General features: G+C 45.4%; 1 pseudogene; it reads right to left on the minus strand.

Annotated features, from left to right (window-relative positions):
* Positions 1–695: 695 nt before the first annotated feature.
* LOC139265509 (ES1 protein homolog, mitochondrial pseudogene) lies at positions 696–16,066 on the minus strand (annotated as a pseudogene).
* Between the last annotated feature and the right edge of the window lie 1,548 nt (positions 16,067–17,614).

Genomic DNA, 17,614 nt, shown 5'->3' on the forward strand with positions numbered 1-17,614 from the left:
TTGGGTGAAAGAAATTGACAAAACTAATCCAGGAAAACTGTTCACTTTGATGAAGGGTTAAAACACAGAGGATAGAAGTTAAAAAATAAAGGGAAGTCAGGCAGAATCTTTATCTCTTAAAAGAGAATCGAGTTGTGGAATGTGTGACCAGAGAAGTCCATTGAAGTGGATAGTACAATTGAGTTCAAGAGATTTGGATGTTTTACTGAGAGAAGTCGTCGAGGGATATTGCAGCCGGTTCTATAAAAAGGGACACTGGGTTTTTCCCATCCTTAAAACTTCTTATGCACAAAGACCGTCACTACCCAGGATCTGGATACTTTTAGTATCTTCCCTACCAGAAGTTAGAGGCTGAATGAAAGATAGCAAGAAAACGTGGGGTTACTTCATGGAATACATATTAGAATTGAAAGTCCTCCATGCACTATTTTTCAACCCCTAACCACTGAAATGAACATTATGCAGCCAATACTTTAATAGTTTAAGAACATAAGAAATAGGAGCAAGAGTAGGCCATTTGGCCCCTCGAGCCTGCACCACCATTCAATAAGATCATGGCTGATCTGATCATGGACTCAGCTCCACTCCCCTGCCCGCTCCCCATACCCTTTATCGCTCAAAAATCTGGCCAACTCCGCCGTGTTTTGCAGACACCTATAAGTTTGTAGTTTGTCTCCAGCCAATACAAATTAATGTAAAAATCAAACTTTAATATTTCAGAACATTCCTTTAATCCATTAAATTATAGGTTGTTTTTATTTCCACAACAGTCATGTTAAAGTGATGTGCCAACAAATACACATTCAAGTAAATTGAACAGTTTTATGCTCCTGGAGAATTCCACTCACAAAATACATCAATTTAATGAAGATTTAAACAATGTTCAAAACCTCTTTCACCATTTCTCCAATTCCATCAAAGATCTCATGAATGGGGGCATTGCACATGAAAGCACTGGTTGTCACTAATTTATTTTTCTTATCGATGTGGGTTTCGTTCACATTCTTGTTCACATGTTTGCAACCTAGATCTTTCATTGCCTGGGTTGTTTTTGCATGGGGCCACCTAGAGAAAAGGGTGCAAAATATCAGTATGGCAAATTGAGCCAGAGAAAGAAGAGAGGAATCATGTCAGGGAAAATGTTATGCAATATGATAAAAAGATACAACAGGGTAAATTCACCAATCCCGCACACCAAGTCATACTTAAAGGGAGCATGGATCAGAGATAAGGCTATAACACTGTACCACCAATTTTGCGACCCATGCTCACTTTAAGTGCAATTCCCTCAGAGGGTGTTGGATTGATTCATTTACTTACACGAGTTGGACAATCTTGTCCATTGCAGTATAGTACTGAAAATGCAATTTTAACCCTTGGATAACATACCCACCATATTTTACTTTCTCCAGGCCACTAATATAGTTAAATATTAGTAAATGCAAGTTGAATATTTCAAGTAAATTAACTCTTGTATTATAATGGCCATCAACAAATGTACAGAAGTAATGCCATTATCCTCGAACCGGACACATTCTTGTCCAGATTTGAATGTAGCAACTTGGATCATCTCCATTTATATTTTGTATCAAACAGAATTCCAGAATAGAGCTTCCTGATGTCTAGGAGAGTTGACAGTGCAGTATGGAAATGAGCCTGGTGTACTGCCATTACAGTGTTGTTCTTTGAGAAATAATGCAGGCTGATTTTCAGCAAATGTAATCTAATGCAGGGTTCCAGTGTGAAAGTGAGATATGCAAGATGTTAAGATCAGTATGCTTTATTTCTCATGATCTGATAACAGTAAGGGGTCAAAACTCAGTATTGCCATTTTTGAGATGTTATCGCCGCCTGAGTGCTGATTTTAGTGACAGGCATTAGGTGTAGGCTCAGTTTTTACGCCCAAAGATGAGAGAGCAGTGCTAAAAGTGTCATGGCATATTCATCCCCTACCCAAGCCACTCCATCTCCCGAGAAAACAGCCAACTATCGGTAAACTTAAAGAAAGTAAAGTTAATTAAACAAATGTCCAACCTTTCAAAAATCAAACATAAAGGTGACTGACCTTTACTTGCTGTCTCTCTCCCTTCATTCCCCTCCCCCAAAGCCTTGAGAGAGAGAGAGAGAGAGAGAGAGCAGAAGCTCATCATGTGAGAAATCAGACAAACACACGACTTACAATCCTGTGACAAGTCAACATGCTGGTCCACTGTGTCAAATTGTTGTGGGCTTTGATACATAATTTATTATTAAGCAAACGGGCACAAATAAAAGCACCAAAAATGTGAACATTGTTAAGCAAGGAACACAGTAAATAATTCACCAAGCATAAGAGATACAGCTGATAAGGTGGCCAATGTTAGTGGGAAACTAGAAGATTGGGAAAATTTTAAACGACAGCAAAGAATGACTAAGAAAGCAATAAAGAAAGGAAAGATAGATTACAAAAGTAAACTTGCGCAAAACATAAAAACAGACAGTAAAAGCTTTTACAGATATATAAAACGGAAAAGAGTGACTAAAGTAAATGTTGGTTCCTTAAAAGATGAGAAGGGGGATTTAATAATGGGAAATGTGGAAATGGCTGAGACCTTAAACAATTATTTTGCTTCGGTCTTCACAGTGGAAGACACAAAAACCATGCCAAAAATTGCTCGTGACGGGAATGTGGGAAGAGAGGACCTTGAGATAACCACTATCACTAGGAGGGGGTAGTGCTGGACAGGCTAATGGGACTCAAGAAAGACAAGTCCGCTGGTCCGGATGAAATGCATCCCAGGGTATTAAAAGAGATGGCGGAAGTTATAGCAGATGCATTCGTTATAATCTACCAAAATTCTCTGGACTCTGGGGAGGTACCAGCGGATTGGAAAGCAGCTAATGTAACGCCTCTGTTTAAAAAAAGGGGGCAGACAAAAGGCAGGTAACTATAGGCCGGTTAGTTTAACATCTGTAGTGGGGAAAATGCTTGAAGCTATCATTAAGGAAGAAATAGCGGGACATCTAGATAGGAATAGTGCAATCAAGCAGACGCAACATGGATTCATGAAGGGGAAATCATGTTTAACTAATTTCTGGAATTCGTTGAGGATATAACGAGCATGGTGGATAGAGGTGTACCGATGGATGTGGTGTATTTAGATTTCCAAAAGGCATTCGATAAGGTGCCACACAAAAGGTTACTGCAGAAGATAAAGGTACGCGGAGTCAGAGGAAATGTATTAGCATGGATCGAGAATTGGCTGGCAATCAGAAAGCAGAGAGTCTGGATAAATGGATCCTTTTCGGGTTGGAAATTGCTGGTTAGCGGTGTGCCACAGGGATCGGTGCTGGGAACACAACTGTTTACAATATACATAGATGACCTGGAAGAGAGGACAGAGTGTAATGTAACAAAATTTGCAGGTGACACAAAGATTAGTGGGAAAGCGGGTTGTGTAGAGGACACAGAGAGGCTGCAAAGAGATTTAGATAGGTTAAGCGAATGGGCTAAGGTTTGGCAGATGGAATACAATGTCGGAAAATGTGAGGTCATCCACCTTGGAAAAAAAACACAGTAAAAGGGAATATTATTTGAATGGGGAGAAATTACAACATGCTGCAGTGCAGAGGGACCTGGGGGTCCTTGTGCATGAAACTCTTTTGAGTTTACCTGCGAAAACATAAAACATGTATCCGTGCCACCCGACCTGGATGACACACACAAGACATTTACAAGGCCCTTTTTTGTTTTTTTTTTGGTTTTTTTTTTGTGGTTTTTTTTTTCGGCACTAAAATCTAATTTTTCCTTTTTTCCAGTGCCCCCTATAAAAGGAGAGGGGGACACTAAAAGCACCGGCAATTAAAACAAATTAAACTTAAAAAACGTAAAATCAAATTAAAATTTGGTTGCCGGGCGTGATGATGCACTCCAGTCCCTCCGGTGCCCACCTCTCGCGGAAGGCCGCGAGCGTACCGGTGGACACCGCGTGCTCCATCTCCAAGGACACCCTGGACCGGATGTAAGAGCGGAAGAGAGGCAGGCAGTCAGGTTGAACGACCCCCTCGACCGCCCGCTGCCTGGACCGGCTGATGGCACCCTTGGCCGTGCCCAGGAGCAGTCCTACGAGGAGGCCCTCGGACCTACCCGCTCCCCTCCGCACAGGGTGCCCAAAGATCAGGAGAGTGGGACTGAAGTGCAGCCAGAATTTCAGGAGCAGCCCCTTCAAATAGTGGAACAGGGGCTGCAACCTTGTGCATTCAATAAAAACATGGAACACGGACTCCTCCAGACCGCAGAAATTGCAGGCGGCCTGGGAGTCCGTGAACCGGCTTAAAAATTTATTGCACGGCACTGCTCCGTGCACCACCCTCCAGGCCAAGTCCCCGATAAATAGTGGGAGGACCCCTGCGTAGAGTGCCCTCCATCGGGGACCCCCGCCTCCTCCGGACGGCAAGATGGTACGCCATGGCGTGTCCGGACGGCCGGCGAGGATGGCAAAGTTGAGGGTGTGCAGGAGCAGCCCGTACAGGAAACCCCTCCGCGCGGAACTGAAAGGCACGGAGGGGATTTCCCCGAGGCGGCTCAAGTTGTGAGGCGCCGGCCCCCGAGGGAGGTTCCGGGGTTTGGCGCCGATGAGGAATTCCGTCTCCTTGTGCATGAATCCCAAAAAGTTAGTTTGCAGGTGCAGCAGATAATCAGGAAGGTGAATGGAATGTTGGCCTTCATTGCGAGAGGGATGGAGTACAAAAGCAGGGAGATCCTGCTGCAACTGTATAGGGTATTGGTGAGGTCGCACCTGGAGTACTGCATGCAGTTTTGGTCACCTTACTTAAGGAAGGATATACTAGCTTTGGAGGGGGTACAGAGACGATTCACTAGGCTGATTCCGGAGATGAGAGGGTTACCTTATGATGATAGATTGAGTAGACTGGGTCTTTACTCGTTGGAGTTCAGAAGAATGAGGGGTGATCTTATCGAAACATTTAAAATAATGAAAGGGATAGACAAGATAGAGGCAGAGAGGTTGTTTCCTCTGGTCGGGGAGACTAGAACTAGGGGGCACAGCCTCAAAATACGGGGAGCCAATTTAAAACCGAGTTGAAAAGGAATTTCTTCTCCCAGAAGGTTGTGAATCTGTGGAATTCTCTGCCCAAGGAAGCAGTTGAGGCTAGCTCATTGAATGTATTCAAATCACAGATAGATAGATTTTTAACCAATAAGGGAATTAAGGGTTACGGGGAGCGGGCGGGTAAGTGGAGCTGAGTCCACGGCCAGATCAGCCATGATCTTGTTGAATGGCGGAGCAGGCTCGAGGGGCTAGATGGCCAACTCCTGTTTCTAATTCTTATGTTATGTTCTTATGTTCTCCAACAGTGGAATCAGCAGGTTAAATACAAACCAGAAGCAATATCCGTGCTCAACAGATACACATTTGCTAGAGATAAAGAAAAAGGTTGGCCAAGTCAGCATCTAGTCTGAGGCATGGGGAGCAGAGACAAACAAGGACCAACAAGAGCAACTGCCAAATGCTGCGAGTTCTTTAGTGAACCATCTCTGAGCAGGCCAGAGTCTTGAGTAGATTGGATTAATCTGATAGCTCAGATATTATCCTTGCCCAAAAAGGTCACCATTTCCAGAGCAGCTGCCGCATGTAACTTCTTTACCCAGCACATTTATTGCTCCATCATGCAATATATCTGGAGATCAATCATGTCTTATCTGCCCCTAATTACAATGTATACGAGAATAGGCAACCGCGATTATAAAGCATTTGACATTGGTCTCATATTTAAACTTACTACAAATGTTATTGAACTTATCACTTTACATTAGGTGTAATAAAGATGCAATTATGGATTTTTGATAAATTTAATTAAAATGAGTATACTTACTTTTCACATTCTGTGTCGTAACCCACAGTTAATTCACATCCGGGGATGAGTTTAGCTGCCAGCACTGGAGCAATGCAGCACAGACCAATGGGTTTCTTTGTTGCATGGAATTTCTTTATTGCCGATTCCACGGATGGCTCCACACTGCAATCCTTCCCTTTCACTGCCCAGCTACTCAGATTCTTAGCAACCCCAAAACCACCTGAATAGAGAAAATAGATGGAAATTTAATTGAGATTTTGTTACTACTAAAACGATTGCTGTAGGGTCCAGAGAGAAATTGACTGCTTAATCAGTGTGTGCAAGTGAACGTATGTTCGACTGCCATTTCTGTTAAGCGATTGGGAGGCTGTAAGAAAATTAGGTTTTGTGGACACACTTGTAAGAAGGACAAGCTTTTGAGATACATTTTAAACATTCTGGCAAAACTAAAAGGGTTAATCTTAGAATTAGATGCTGCCAATAAAGGCTCGTGTCAGAATGAGAAATTAATGTACAATGGTTCTTGCTTAAATAAGAAACAAGATATCAGAAAAAATGCAATTCTTATCATGATTTAAACTTGGACCAGTGGAAAGAAATAGAATACTTATAATTGGGAACCTATTCTTGTGCTTAATTAAAATCAAGCGATTTAGCTTCTAACCTGTGCCTGTTCAGTTGAATGACACCTTGGAAAGGATCCATAATGACAGAATTGATTATCTTGGTTGGTCACTAATGGTTATGTACCTCAAGTGGGATTTCTTTCATCTCTGTCCATCAACTCTGGCTTTTCATGCATCCCGTCCTGTCTTCTTCATCTCATCTGCTGTAACGTCAGCGGAAAAGCCACAGAAACCTCGGGGAATGCCACTGCTGCCATTTTTCCAGGATATCTGCGGCTCCTCTGCTGAAGTTATGATGGAAGAGAGAGACCTTCATGGAAATTCACTCTCTATGCCATTGAATGGGGCTCAATCCTATGACCTTGTAACTCAGAGACAAGAGTGCGACCATTGAGCCACGAAGATGACTGAAGAAAGAAGCCCAACATGAACAGCAACTTGCTGCACTCTCCCTCAAGTGAAACCAAGCATTTCAGAGCAAGACAAAACTGCCCAAATTTAAAACAACCAACCTACTAAAGGAGTATGGATGTAAATGTTAATAATCATATCATCTTGGGATATGGAAACTTAGTGATACGTTGAATACAAACTGCAAACTTTATCTTTCTAAGCCATACTGTAATCTTGGACATTGCTTGTAATGCTGATGTACTGTTATTACGCAAAACCCAGCTATATCAGAGATACTGTGATACACTTGAACTGTTGTGGTGCCTGTGATCATTTTGATACCGTTGGTTAATAGTACATATCCAAGGACTTTATGTAATCCTCAACACTTACCCTTAAGATGGTATGAGTTGTGTTATCATAGATGTTGTTAAACAAAGTGGTGTTAGTTAATGTATTTCGGGGTCCAACTTCATCTTTGATGGCTTTGGCAAGTAGATGTTAACAACACCTCAGTGTAGTGCTGTAGCTCTGTTGTCACTGGTTCGCATAACTATCAATCGGATCGAATTTGGTCAAACCCAAGTTCCGCCATTTTTTGGCGGTCCCCGGGCGGTACGTGATTTTTTAACCAGCCACTACTGCTGGGGCCGATTGGGCACAAGATTCCTCCCGGTTTTGTTGGTGGGAGCAGGAGCGGGAGGCATCGGCCAGCAATGGGAGTCGGTGGCTGGTAGCAGGCAGCAGCAGGAGTTGGTGGTAAGTGCAGGCCACTCGACTTGGAAAAGATCAGAGGCTGTGTACTGCGCTTGTCGCAGCTGATCATCACTGTGCAGCGAACCGTCAACTCTGTCAATGCCATGTAGCAATCGATGGTCTCAGGATATGGCATGGAACCACCCCACCCCCCGCAATGCCACACCAGCCAGGCCGACAGAACCAGAGGGTCCACAGATGCCAGCGTCTTCCAGCTCAGTGCCACCATTCTCTCTCCGACAAACACGACAGCAATGCTCCGGGTGCACTGCTTGTACCGACGTGGTGAGGGACAGGGGTACGGGTCAGCGTGGGGGATGGGGAACCCAGCAAGAGGAGAATGGAGCTCACTTGGAGGGGGGGAAAAGAGGAGGTGGAAGTGGGTAGAGGGTTGGCTGTTGGTGATGTTTGTATATATTGTTCATGTTGTTGTTGGTTTTTAAGATGTTGCCTTTTGAGGCTAAATGTTCTGTTTTTTGAAATACTGTTAAATATTTTGCTTAACATGTTTGAATGTTCTGCCACTTTTGAATGTTGTACATTTCAATACAGACACATTTTACCACCACTCTTGGTCAGTGTTTAACTTTTAGATAATGAGGTGCTGAGAAACATACAAATGTCCTTTAAATGTCGTGCAGTGCGATAAAAATGTTGCCTTACATTTATGATGCGACTTTTTAATGGGGCTAGACATGACATCATTTAGCTAAGACATGTAAGGGTCACCAATCCAGGATGTGTGGTTTTGAATGAAAGATTATTCCAGAACTTGGAAGTCAGACGTTATGGTTGGCATTTCAGTGTACAGTTTTTGAGCTAACAGTTCGCCGAATCACACCCCTAACATTACATGCTATTCAATCAAATGCTAACAGTCTATATGCACAACTTCTGTATTGCAGCAAATGTTCTTCTCAAGCTCTCATCCTGGCACCTAAGAGAGACTTACAGGATGTTATTATTGCCTATAACTTTCACATGAGCTCATTACCTCTGGAGACTTACAGGATGTGACTAAATCTCTTCTGCATGCAGTTGAGTCAAGCCTCTTATACCACAAGTCATAAGAACATAAGAATTAGGAACAGGAGTAGGCCATCTAGCCCCTCGAGCCTGCTCCGCCATTCAATAAGATCATGGCTGATCTGGCCGTGGACTCAGCTCCACTTACCCGCCCTCTCCCCGTAACCCTTAATTCCCTTATTGGTTAAAAATCTATCTATCTGTGACTTGAATACATTCAATGAGCTAGCCTCAACTGCTTGGGCAGAGAATTCCACAGATTCACAACCCTCTGGGAGAAGAAATTCCTTCTCAACTCGGTTTTAAATTGGCTGCCCCGTATTTTGAGGCTGTGCCCCCTAGTTCTAGTCTCCCCTACCAGTGGAAACAACCTCTCTGCCTCTATCTTGTCTATCCCTTTCATGATTTTAAATGTTTCTATAAGATCACCCCTCATCCTTCTGAACTCCAACGAGTAAAGACCCAGTCTACTCAATCTATCATCATAAGATAACCCCCTCATCTCCGGAATCAGCCTAGTGAATCGTCTCTGTACCCACTCCAAAGCCAGTATATCCTTCCTTAAGTAAGGTGACCAAAACTGCACGCAGTACTCCAGATGCGGCCTTACCAATACCCTATACAGTTGCAGCAGGACCTCCCTGCTTTTGTACTCCATCCCTCTCGCAATGAAGGCCAACATTCCATTCCCTTCCTGATTACCTGCTGCACCTGCAAACTAACTTTTTGGGATTCATGCACAAGGACCGATGGAGGGCACTCTACGCAGGGGTCCTCCCACTATTCATCGGGGACTTGGCCTGGAGGGTGGTGCATGGAGCAGTGCCGTGCAACAAATTTTTAAGCCGGTTCATGACTCCCAGGCCACTTGCAATTTCTGCGGTCTGGAGGAATCCGTGTTCCATATTTTTATTGAGTGCATGAGGTTGCAGCCCCTGTTCCATTATTTGAAGGGGCTGCTCCTGAAATTCTGGCTGCACTTCATCCCACTCTCCTGATCTTTGGGCACCCTGTGCGGAGGGGAGCGGGTAGGTCCGAAGGCCTCCTCGTAGGACTGCTCCTGGGCACGGCCAAGGGTGCCATCAGCCGGTCCAGGCAGCGGGCGGTCGAGGGGGTCGTTCAACCTGACTGCCTGCCTCTCTTCCGCTCTTACATCCGGTCCAGGGTGTCCTTGGAGATGGAGCACGCGGTGTCCACCGGTACGCTCGCGGCCTTCCGTGAGAGGTGGGCACCGGAGGGACTGGAGTGCATCATCACGCCCGGCAACCAAATTTTAATTTGATTTTATGTTTTTAAAGTTTAATTTGTTTTAATTGCCGGTGCTTTTAGTGTCCCCCTTCCCTTTTATAGAGGGCACTGGGGAAAAATTGTGATTTTAGTGCCCAAAAAAAAAACCCAAAAAAAAGAAAAACACAAAAAAAAACCAAAAAAAAGGGGAAAAAAAAGGGCCTTGTAAATGTCTGGTATGTCATCCAGGTCAGGTGGCACGGTTTAATGTTTTGTTTTACAGATAAACTCTAAAATTGTTTCATGGACAAGGACCCCCAGGTCCCTCTGCACCTCAGCATGTTGTAATTTCTCCCCATTCAAATAATATTTCCTTTTACTGTTTTTTTTCCCCAAAGTGGATGACCTCACACTTTCCGACATTGTATTCCATCTGCCAAACCTTAGCCCATTCGCTTAACCTATCCAAATCTCTTTGTAGCCTCTCTGTGTCCTCTACACAACCCGCTTTCCCACTAATCTTTGTGTCATCTGCAAATTTTGTTACACTACACTCTGTCCCCTCTTCCAGATCATCTATGTATATTGTAAACAGTTGTGGTCCCAGCACCGATCCCTGTGGCACACCACTAACTAGCGATTTCCAACCCGAAAAGGATCCATTTATCCCGACTCTCCGCTTTCTGATTGCCAGCCAATTCTCGATCCATGCTAATACATTTCCTCTGACTCCGCGTACCTTTATCTTCTGCAGTAACCTTTTGTGTGGCACCTTATCAAATGCCTTTTGGAAATCTAAATACACCACATCCATCGGTACACCTCTATCCACCATGCTCGTTATATCCTCAAAGAATTCCAGTAAATTAGTTAAACATGATTTCCCCTTCATGAATCCATGCTGCGTCTGCTTGATTGCATTATTCCTATCGAGATATCCCACTATTTCTTCCTTAATGATAGTTTCAAGCATTTTCCCCACTACAGATGTTAAACTAACCGGCCTATAGTTACCTGCCTTTTGTCTGCCCCCTTTTTTAAACAGAGGCGTTACATTAGCTGCTTTCCAATCCGCTGGTACCTCCCCAGAGTCCAGAGAATTTTGGTAGATTATAACGAATGCATCTGCTATAACTTCTGCCATCTCTTTTAATACCCTGGGATGCATTTCATCAGGACCAGGGGACTTGTCTTTCTTGAGTCCCATTAGCCTGTCCAGCACTACCCCCCGAGTGATAGTGATTGTCTCAAGGTCCTCCCTTCCCACATTCCTGTGGAGCCTTTACTGTAATTGGGAGCTCATGCCCACTTTCTACCCCACGTATGTCCTTCAATGAAGCATTTTAACTTCAATGTATCATCTTTCTCTGAGGGGAATATATTGCTGCAGCGAATTAAATCTGACCTGGGATCTACTGTTCTGGACAGATTAGCGCCATTGTCCATACTCTCCGCTCAAGGTCCAGGTAACACCACCTTTTTCACAATCGTCTTTCTGGCGGGCACTAACAGGATCCTAAGGATGAAACTTGCGTTTTTGCCAATTTTTCCGATGGAGTTCCCGCCAGGGGGTAGTTGGCCAGTAGGTCAATGAAATTCGGACCCAATATAATTTAAAGCGATGAACGTGAGACAGTCCAAAGGTAAGCTAATTTAGGCATCTGATAAACCTTGGACATGACTGCAAGATTGTGTACATGCTAGGAAGGGGGAAAATATTTGTTGAACACTCCAACTAGCATTATCTATTGGTATTTCAGGTGCAATATTTCTTACATGTTTAATGAGATCTTTATGGGATTTAGCAATTCCTGTCTTACAAAGCCTATCCTCATTTCCTTTGCTGGTATCCCAGAAGTCAACAGCAGAGCAACAAAATAAATGAGATGGTGCTCGTGTGACCAGAAGAGGTTGTTAGGCCCACATCCCGGACATCATCTGTCATGGCAATCTAAAGATTTGCCAATGGAGGTAGCGGTGTGAATTTTTGGCCGTGGCAGGTACATGCTCAGTCCCACCACAGAGAAGGTAATGGCCACCAGCAAAAAGTCACCATTTATGACTTTAAAACAAGTCTGCATGTGCAACTGGCAAATGTGGAAATCACTACTCCCAAATAAATACAACCATTTCTACAGCCACAGGAGATGTAGCTGGTTCTCTTACAGATTTGAAAATTTGTACAGGTTTCCACAAATTTCTTAGACAATGGTTGAAAGCCTCCATAATCCTGCTATTTATACAATTTTACAAGGCATCCTGCCACAACTATATCCAGAATTATTCCCTGAAATGGCTGTACAAGTCTAGCATTATGGAGTCTGCACACCGACTCTAGGAGTGACGAAAACTACTAAAAACAAACAAAAAAACGAAATCTCTGGAAAACAAGTTATCATAAAATAAACAGAGTGATTATCTGCACTGACACTTTGTTGTCCTTCTGCGCATGCGGCCTTGGGCACCGCCCCCTTTTTGCACATGCGCGCTCGATCCGGTTTGATATATGAGGGAGCCAGAAGAGCGGCTGAACCACGAATCACATGGAGCTCATTGCTGCTTGAACCTGGAGCTGGAGCTGCATCTTGGGCTTTTAGGTTATCTCCAGGGCTTTTGTCTAGAATATCACTGTGATTATCTACACGGACATTTTCTGGGCCTTCTAAAAGAGGGAGGAAATTAGATGTGGGAGAGAGAGATGGCGGGGGCGAGGGGAGGGGGAGAGAAAAAGCGAGAGCGAGAGAGACTGGGGGAGAGAGAGAGAGAGAGAGAGAGAGAGAGAGAGAGAGAGAGAGAGAGAGAGACGGAGAGAGAGAGATGGAGAGAGACAGACTTGGGGCGTCTCACACGGGTTAGCCTGGAGGAGGAATTCATAGAATGCATACGGGATTGTTTCTTAGAACAGTATGTTACAGAACCAACAAGGGAGCAAGCTATCTTAGATCTGGTCCTGTGTAATGAGACAGGAATAATAAACGATCTCCGAGTAAAAGATCCTCTCGGAATGAGTGATCACAGTATGGTTGAATTTGTAATACAGATTGAGGGTGAGGAAGTAGTGTCTCAAACGAGCGTACTATGCTTAAACAAAGTGGACTACAGTGGGATGAGGGCAGAGTTGGCTAAAGTAGACTGAAAACACAGACTAAACAGTGGCACAATTGAGGAACAGTGGAGGATTTTTAAGGAACTCTTTCATAGTACTCAACAAAAATATATTCCAGTGAAAAAGAAGGGCGGTAAGAGAAGGGATAGCCAGCCATGGATAACCAAGGAAATAAAGGAGAGTATCAAATTAAAAACCAATGCGTATAAGGTGGCCAAGGTTAGTGGAAAAATAGAAGATTGGGAAAATTTTAAACGACAACAAAGAATGACTAAGAAAGCAATAAAGAAAGGAAAGATAAATTACGAAGGTAAACTTGCGCAAAACATAAAAACGGATAGTAAAAGCTTTTACAGATATATAAAATAGAAAAGAGTGACTAAAGTAAATGTTGGTCCCTTAGAAGATGAGAAGGGGGATTTAATAATGGGAAATGTGGCAATGGCTGAGACCTTAAACAATTATTTTGCTTCGGTCTTCACAGTGGAAGACACAAAAACCATGCCAGAAATTGCTGGTCACAGGAATGTGGGAAGGGAGAACCTTGAGACAATCACTATCACTAGGGGGTTAGTGCTGGACAGGCTAATGGGACTCAAGGTAGACAAGTCCCCTGGTCCTGATGAAATGCATCCCAGGGTATTAAAAGAGATGGCGGAAGTTATAGCAGATGCATTCGTTATAATCTACCAAAATTCTCTGGACTCTGGGGAGGTACCAGCGGATTGGAAAGCAGCTAATGTAACGCCTCTGTTTAAAAAAGGGGGCAGACAAAAGGCAGGTAACTATAGGCCGGTTAGTTTAACATCTGTAGTGGGGAAAATGCTTGAAACTATCATTAAGGAAGAAATAACAGGACATCTAGATAGGAATAGTGCAATCAAGCAGACGCAACATGGATTCATGAAGGGGAAATCATGTTTAACTAATTTACTGGAATTCTTTGAGGATATAACGAGCATGGTGGATAGAGGTGTACTGATGGATGTGGTGTATTTAGATTTCCAAAAGGCATTCGATAAGGTGCCACACAAAAGGTTACTGCAGAAGATAAAGGTATGCGGAGTCAGAGGAAATGTATTAGCATGGATAGAGAATTGGCTGGCTAACAGAAAGCAGAGAGTCAGGATAAATGGGTCCTTTTCGGGTTGGAAATCGGTGGTTAGTGGTGTGCCACAGGGATCGGTGCTGGGACCACAATGTTTACAATATACATAGATGACCTGGAAGAGGGGACAGAGTGTAGTGTAACAAAATTTGCAGGTGACACAAAGATTAGTGGGAAAGCGGGTTGTGTAGAGTACACAGAGAGGCTGCAAAGAGATTTAGATAGGTTAAGCGAATGGGCTAAGGTTTGGCAGATGGAATACAATGTCGGAAAGTGTGAGGTCATCCAGATAGATAGATTTTTAACTAATAAGGGAATTAAGGGTTACGGGGAGCGGGTGGGTCAGTGGAGCTGAGTCCACGGCCAGATCAGCCATGAGCTTATTGAATGATGGAGCAGGCTCGAGGGGCTAGATGGCCTACTCCTGTTCCTAATTCTTATGTTCTTATGGGGAGGGAGGGAGAGGGAGAGGGAGAGGGAGAGAGAAACTGGGGAAGGGAGAGCGAGAGCGGGGGAGAGAGAGATTGGGGGAGGGAGAGACTGGGGGAGGGAGAGAGAGCGTGAGAGTGACTGGGGGGGAGAGAGCATGAGAGTGACAATGGGGGGGAGAGAGAGAGAGGGAGCGACTGGGAGGGGAGAGAGAGAGAGATAGAGCGCGCGAGAGAGACTGGGGGAAGAGCGAGAGAGAGAGAGAGAGAGAGAGAGAGACTGGAGATAGAGAGAGAGAGAGAGAGAGAGAGAGACTAGAGAGAGAGAGAGAGAAAGAGAGACTGGGGGTGGAGAGAGAGAGAGAGAGAGACTGGGGTTGGAGAGAGAGAGAGAGAGAGAGAGAGACTGAGGGTAGTGTAATGTCCTTGCTCAATGGCACAAAACCCACATGAGGCACATTCTATGGACAAGGTCATTCTATGACCTGAACCTTTATTCACTGGACCAAGAAGTGATGACCCTGCGTGGGACCTCCCTTTATATACCTGGATGACCAGGTGAGGAGTGTCTCCCACAAGTTCACCCCCTGTGGTCAAGGTGTGCATTGCTTAAGTATATACAGTATTGCAGTGGTGTTACATAAAGGTTACATACATGACATCACCTCCCCCGCCCAAAGTCTTATTGGGATCATAGGTTAAGTCTCTCGGGTGGTCTTCGCTCCCTCGTGGAGCGCCGCAGTTGGAGCTCTGGTTGTTGAGCCTTGGCCTGCGTGTCTGTCCCCTGTGGTGATTCCGGCCTGTCTGGGCTGACCGCAGGGACTGTGCATGTTGCTGAATGTTCTTGTTGCTCGTTCACTGGCGGTGGTGTGAGCACCATCTCATGATCTTCCTCGGATTCCTCAGTGTCCATGCTGAACCTTTTTTTTACTTGGTCCAGATGCTTACAGCATATCTGCCCATTGTTAAGTTTAACCATGATGACCCTGTTCCCCTCTTTGTCTATTACAGTACCCTCAAGCCATTTGTGCCCCACAGTGTGATTGAGAACAAATACGGGGTCATCAATTTCTATACATCTCCCCCTTGAATTTTGGTCATGGTACTCATTTTGGGATTGGCGCTTGTCCTCAACTATGTCGGTCAGGACGGGGTGAATGAGGGACAGCCGAGTTTTGAGTGTTCGTTTCATAAGTAGCTCAGCGGGTGGGACCCCCGTGAGCGAGTGCGGTCGGGACCTATAGACCAGCAGGAGGCGCGATAGGCGGCATTGAAGGGAGAGTCCTTGAATCCTGAGCATGCCTTGTTTAATGATCTGGACCGCACGTTCCGCCTGGCAATTGGAGGCTGGTTTGAACGGTGCTGTCCTGACATGGTTGATGCCATTGCCCGACATTAACTCCCGGAATTCAGAATTCGTGAAACATGGGCCATTATCGCTAACAAGGATGTCCGGCAAGCCGTGGGTCGCAAAGACCGGCGGAGACGCTCCACAGTGGTGGATGTCGTGCACGAATTCAAAATGATGCACTCGATCCATTTCGAGTACGCATCAACCACAATGAGAACATTTAGCCCATGAACGGGCCCGTGTAGTCTACATGAATACGTGACCATGGCCTGGTGGGCCAGGGCCACGGGCTGAGCGGGGCCTCCCTGGGGGCATTACCCAGCTGGGCACACGTCGTGCACCTGCGAACCCAGTGCTCCAGGTCTGAATCAATTCCAGGCCACCAAACACGTGACCGGGCAATGGCCTTCATCAGCACGATGCCTGGGTGCTCGCTGTGGAGTTCCCTGATGAATGCCTCCCTGCCCTTCTGGGGCATGACTACCCAGCTGCCCCATAGTAGGCAGTCGGCTTGGATGGAGAGCTCATCTATCCGCCTGTGAAACGGTCTGACCTCCTCAGGGCATGCTCCGTGTGCGGGCACCCAATCCCCAGTCAGGACACATTTCTTAATCAGGGATAGGAGGGGGTCTCTGTTGGTCCAGATTTTGATCTGGCGGGCTGTGATGGGGGAGCCTGCGCTGTCAAAGGCATCGACAGCTATGACCATCTCAGCGCTTTGTTCTGCTGCCCCCTCAGTGGTGGCCAGTGGGAGCCTGCTGAGCGCATCAGCGCAATTTTCGGTGCCAAGCCGGTGCCGGATGGAGTAGTCATATGCAGCGAGCGTGAGAGCCCATCGCTGTCTGTGAGCTGACGCATTGGCATTGACAGCCTTGCTGTCTGACAACAGGGATGTTAACGGCTTGTGGTCCATTTCTAATTCGAACCTTCTGCCAAAGAGGTACTGGTGCATCTTTTCCACCCCATAGACACGTGCGAGTGCTTCCTTCTCAACCATCCCATATCCCCGTTCTGCTTGAGCGCGCGACCTGGAAACATAATCCACAGGTTGTAGTTGGCCCTCAGCTTTACTCTGTTGCAACACGCACCCAACCCCATAAGACGATGCATCACGTGTCAGAACCAATTTCTTACAGGGGTCGTACAGGGTCAATAACTTATTTGAACAAAGTAGGTTCCGTGCCCGATTGAAAGCCCGTTCTTGACAGTCCCCCCAAAACCAATCACAACCCTTACGCAGGAGCATGTGTAGCGGCTCCAACAATGTGCTTAAATTCAGCAGAAAGTTCCCAAAATAGTTCAAGAATCCCAGAAATGAACGCAACTCCAATGTGTTGCCGGGCCTGGGCGCTCGTTGAATTGCCTCTGTTTTGGATTCGGCGGGCCGAATCCCATCTGCAGCAACCCTTCTGCCCAGGAACTCAACCTCAGGAGCCAAAAACACACACTTAGACGTCTTGAGTCGCAGGCCTACCCGGTCCAGTCAGCCTAGCACCTCCTCCAGGTAGTGGAGGTGTTCCTCGGTGTCTCGACCCATGATGAGGATGTCGTCCTGAAATACGATTGTTCCAAGAATGGATTTGAGCAGGCTTTCCATGTTTCCTTGAAAAATCACGGCCCCTGATCGAATGCCAAACGGGCACCTGTTGTAAACGAACAGTCTCTTGTGCGTGGTGATGGTGGTCAGTAGTTTAGATTCGTCGGCCAGTTCTTGGGTCATGTAGGCTGAAGTGAGAT

This window comes from Pristiophorus japonicus, chromosome 6, assembly GCF_044704955.1.
Source record: "Pristiophorus japonicus isolate sPriJap1 chromosome 6, sPriJap1.hap1, whole genome shotgun sequence".
Lineage (NCBI taxonomy): Eukaryota > Metazoa > Chordata > Chondrichthyes > Pristiophoridae > Pristiophorus > Pristiophorus japonicus.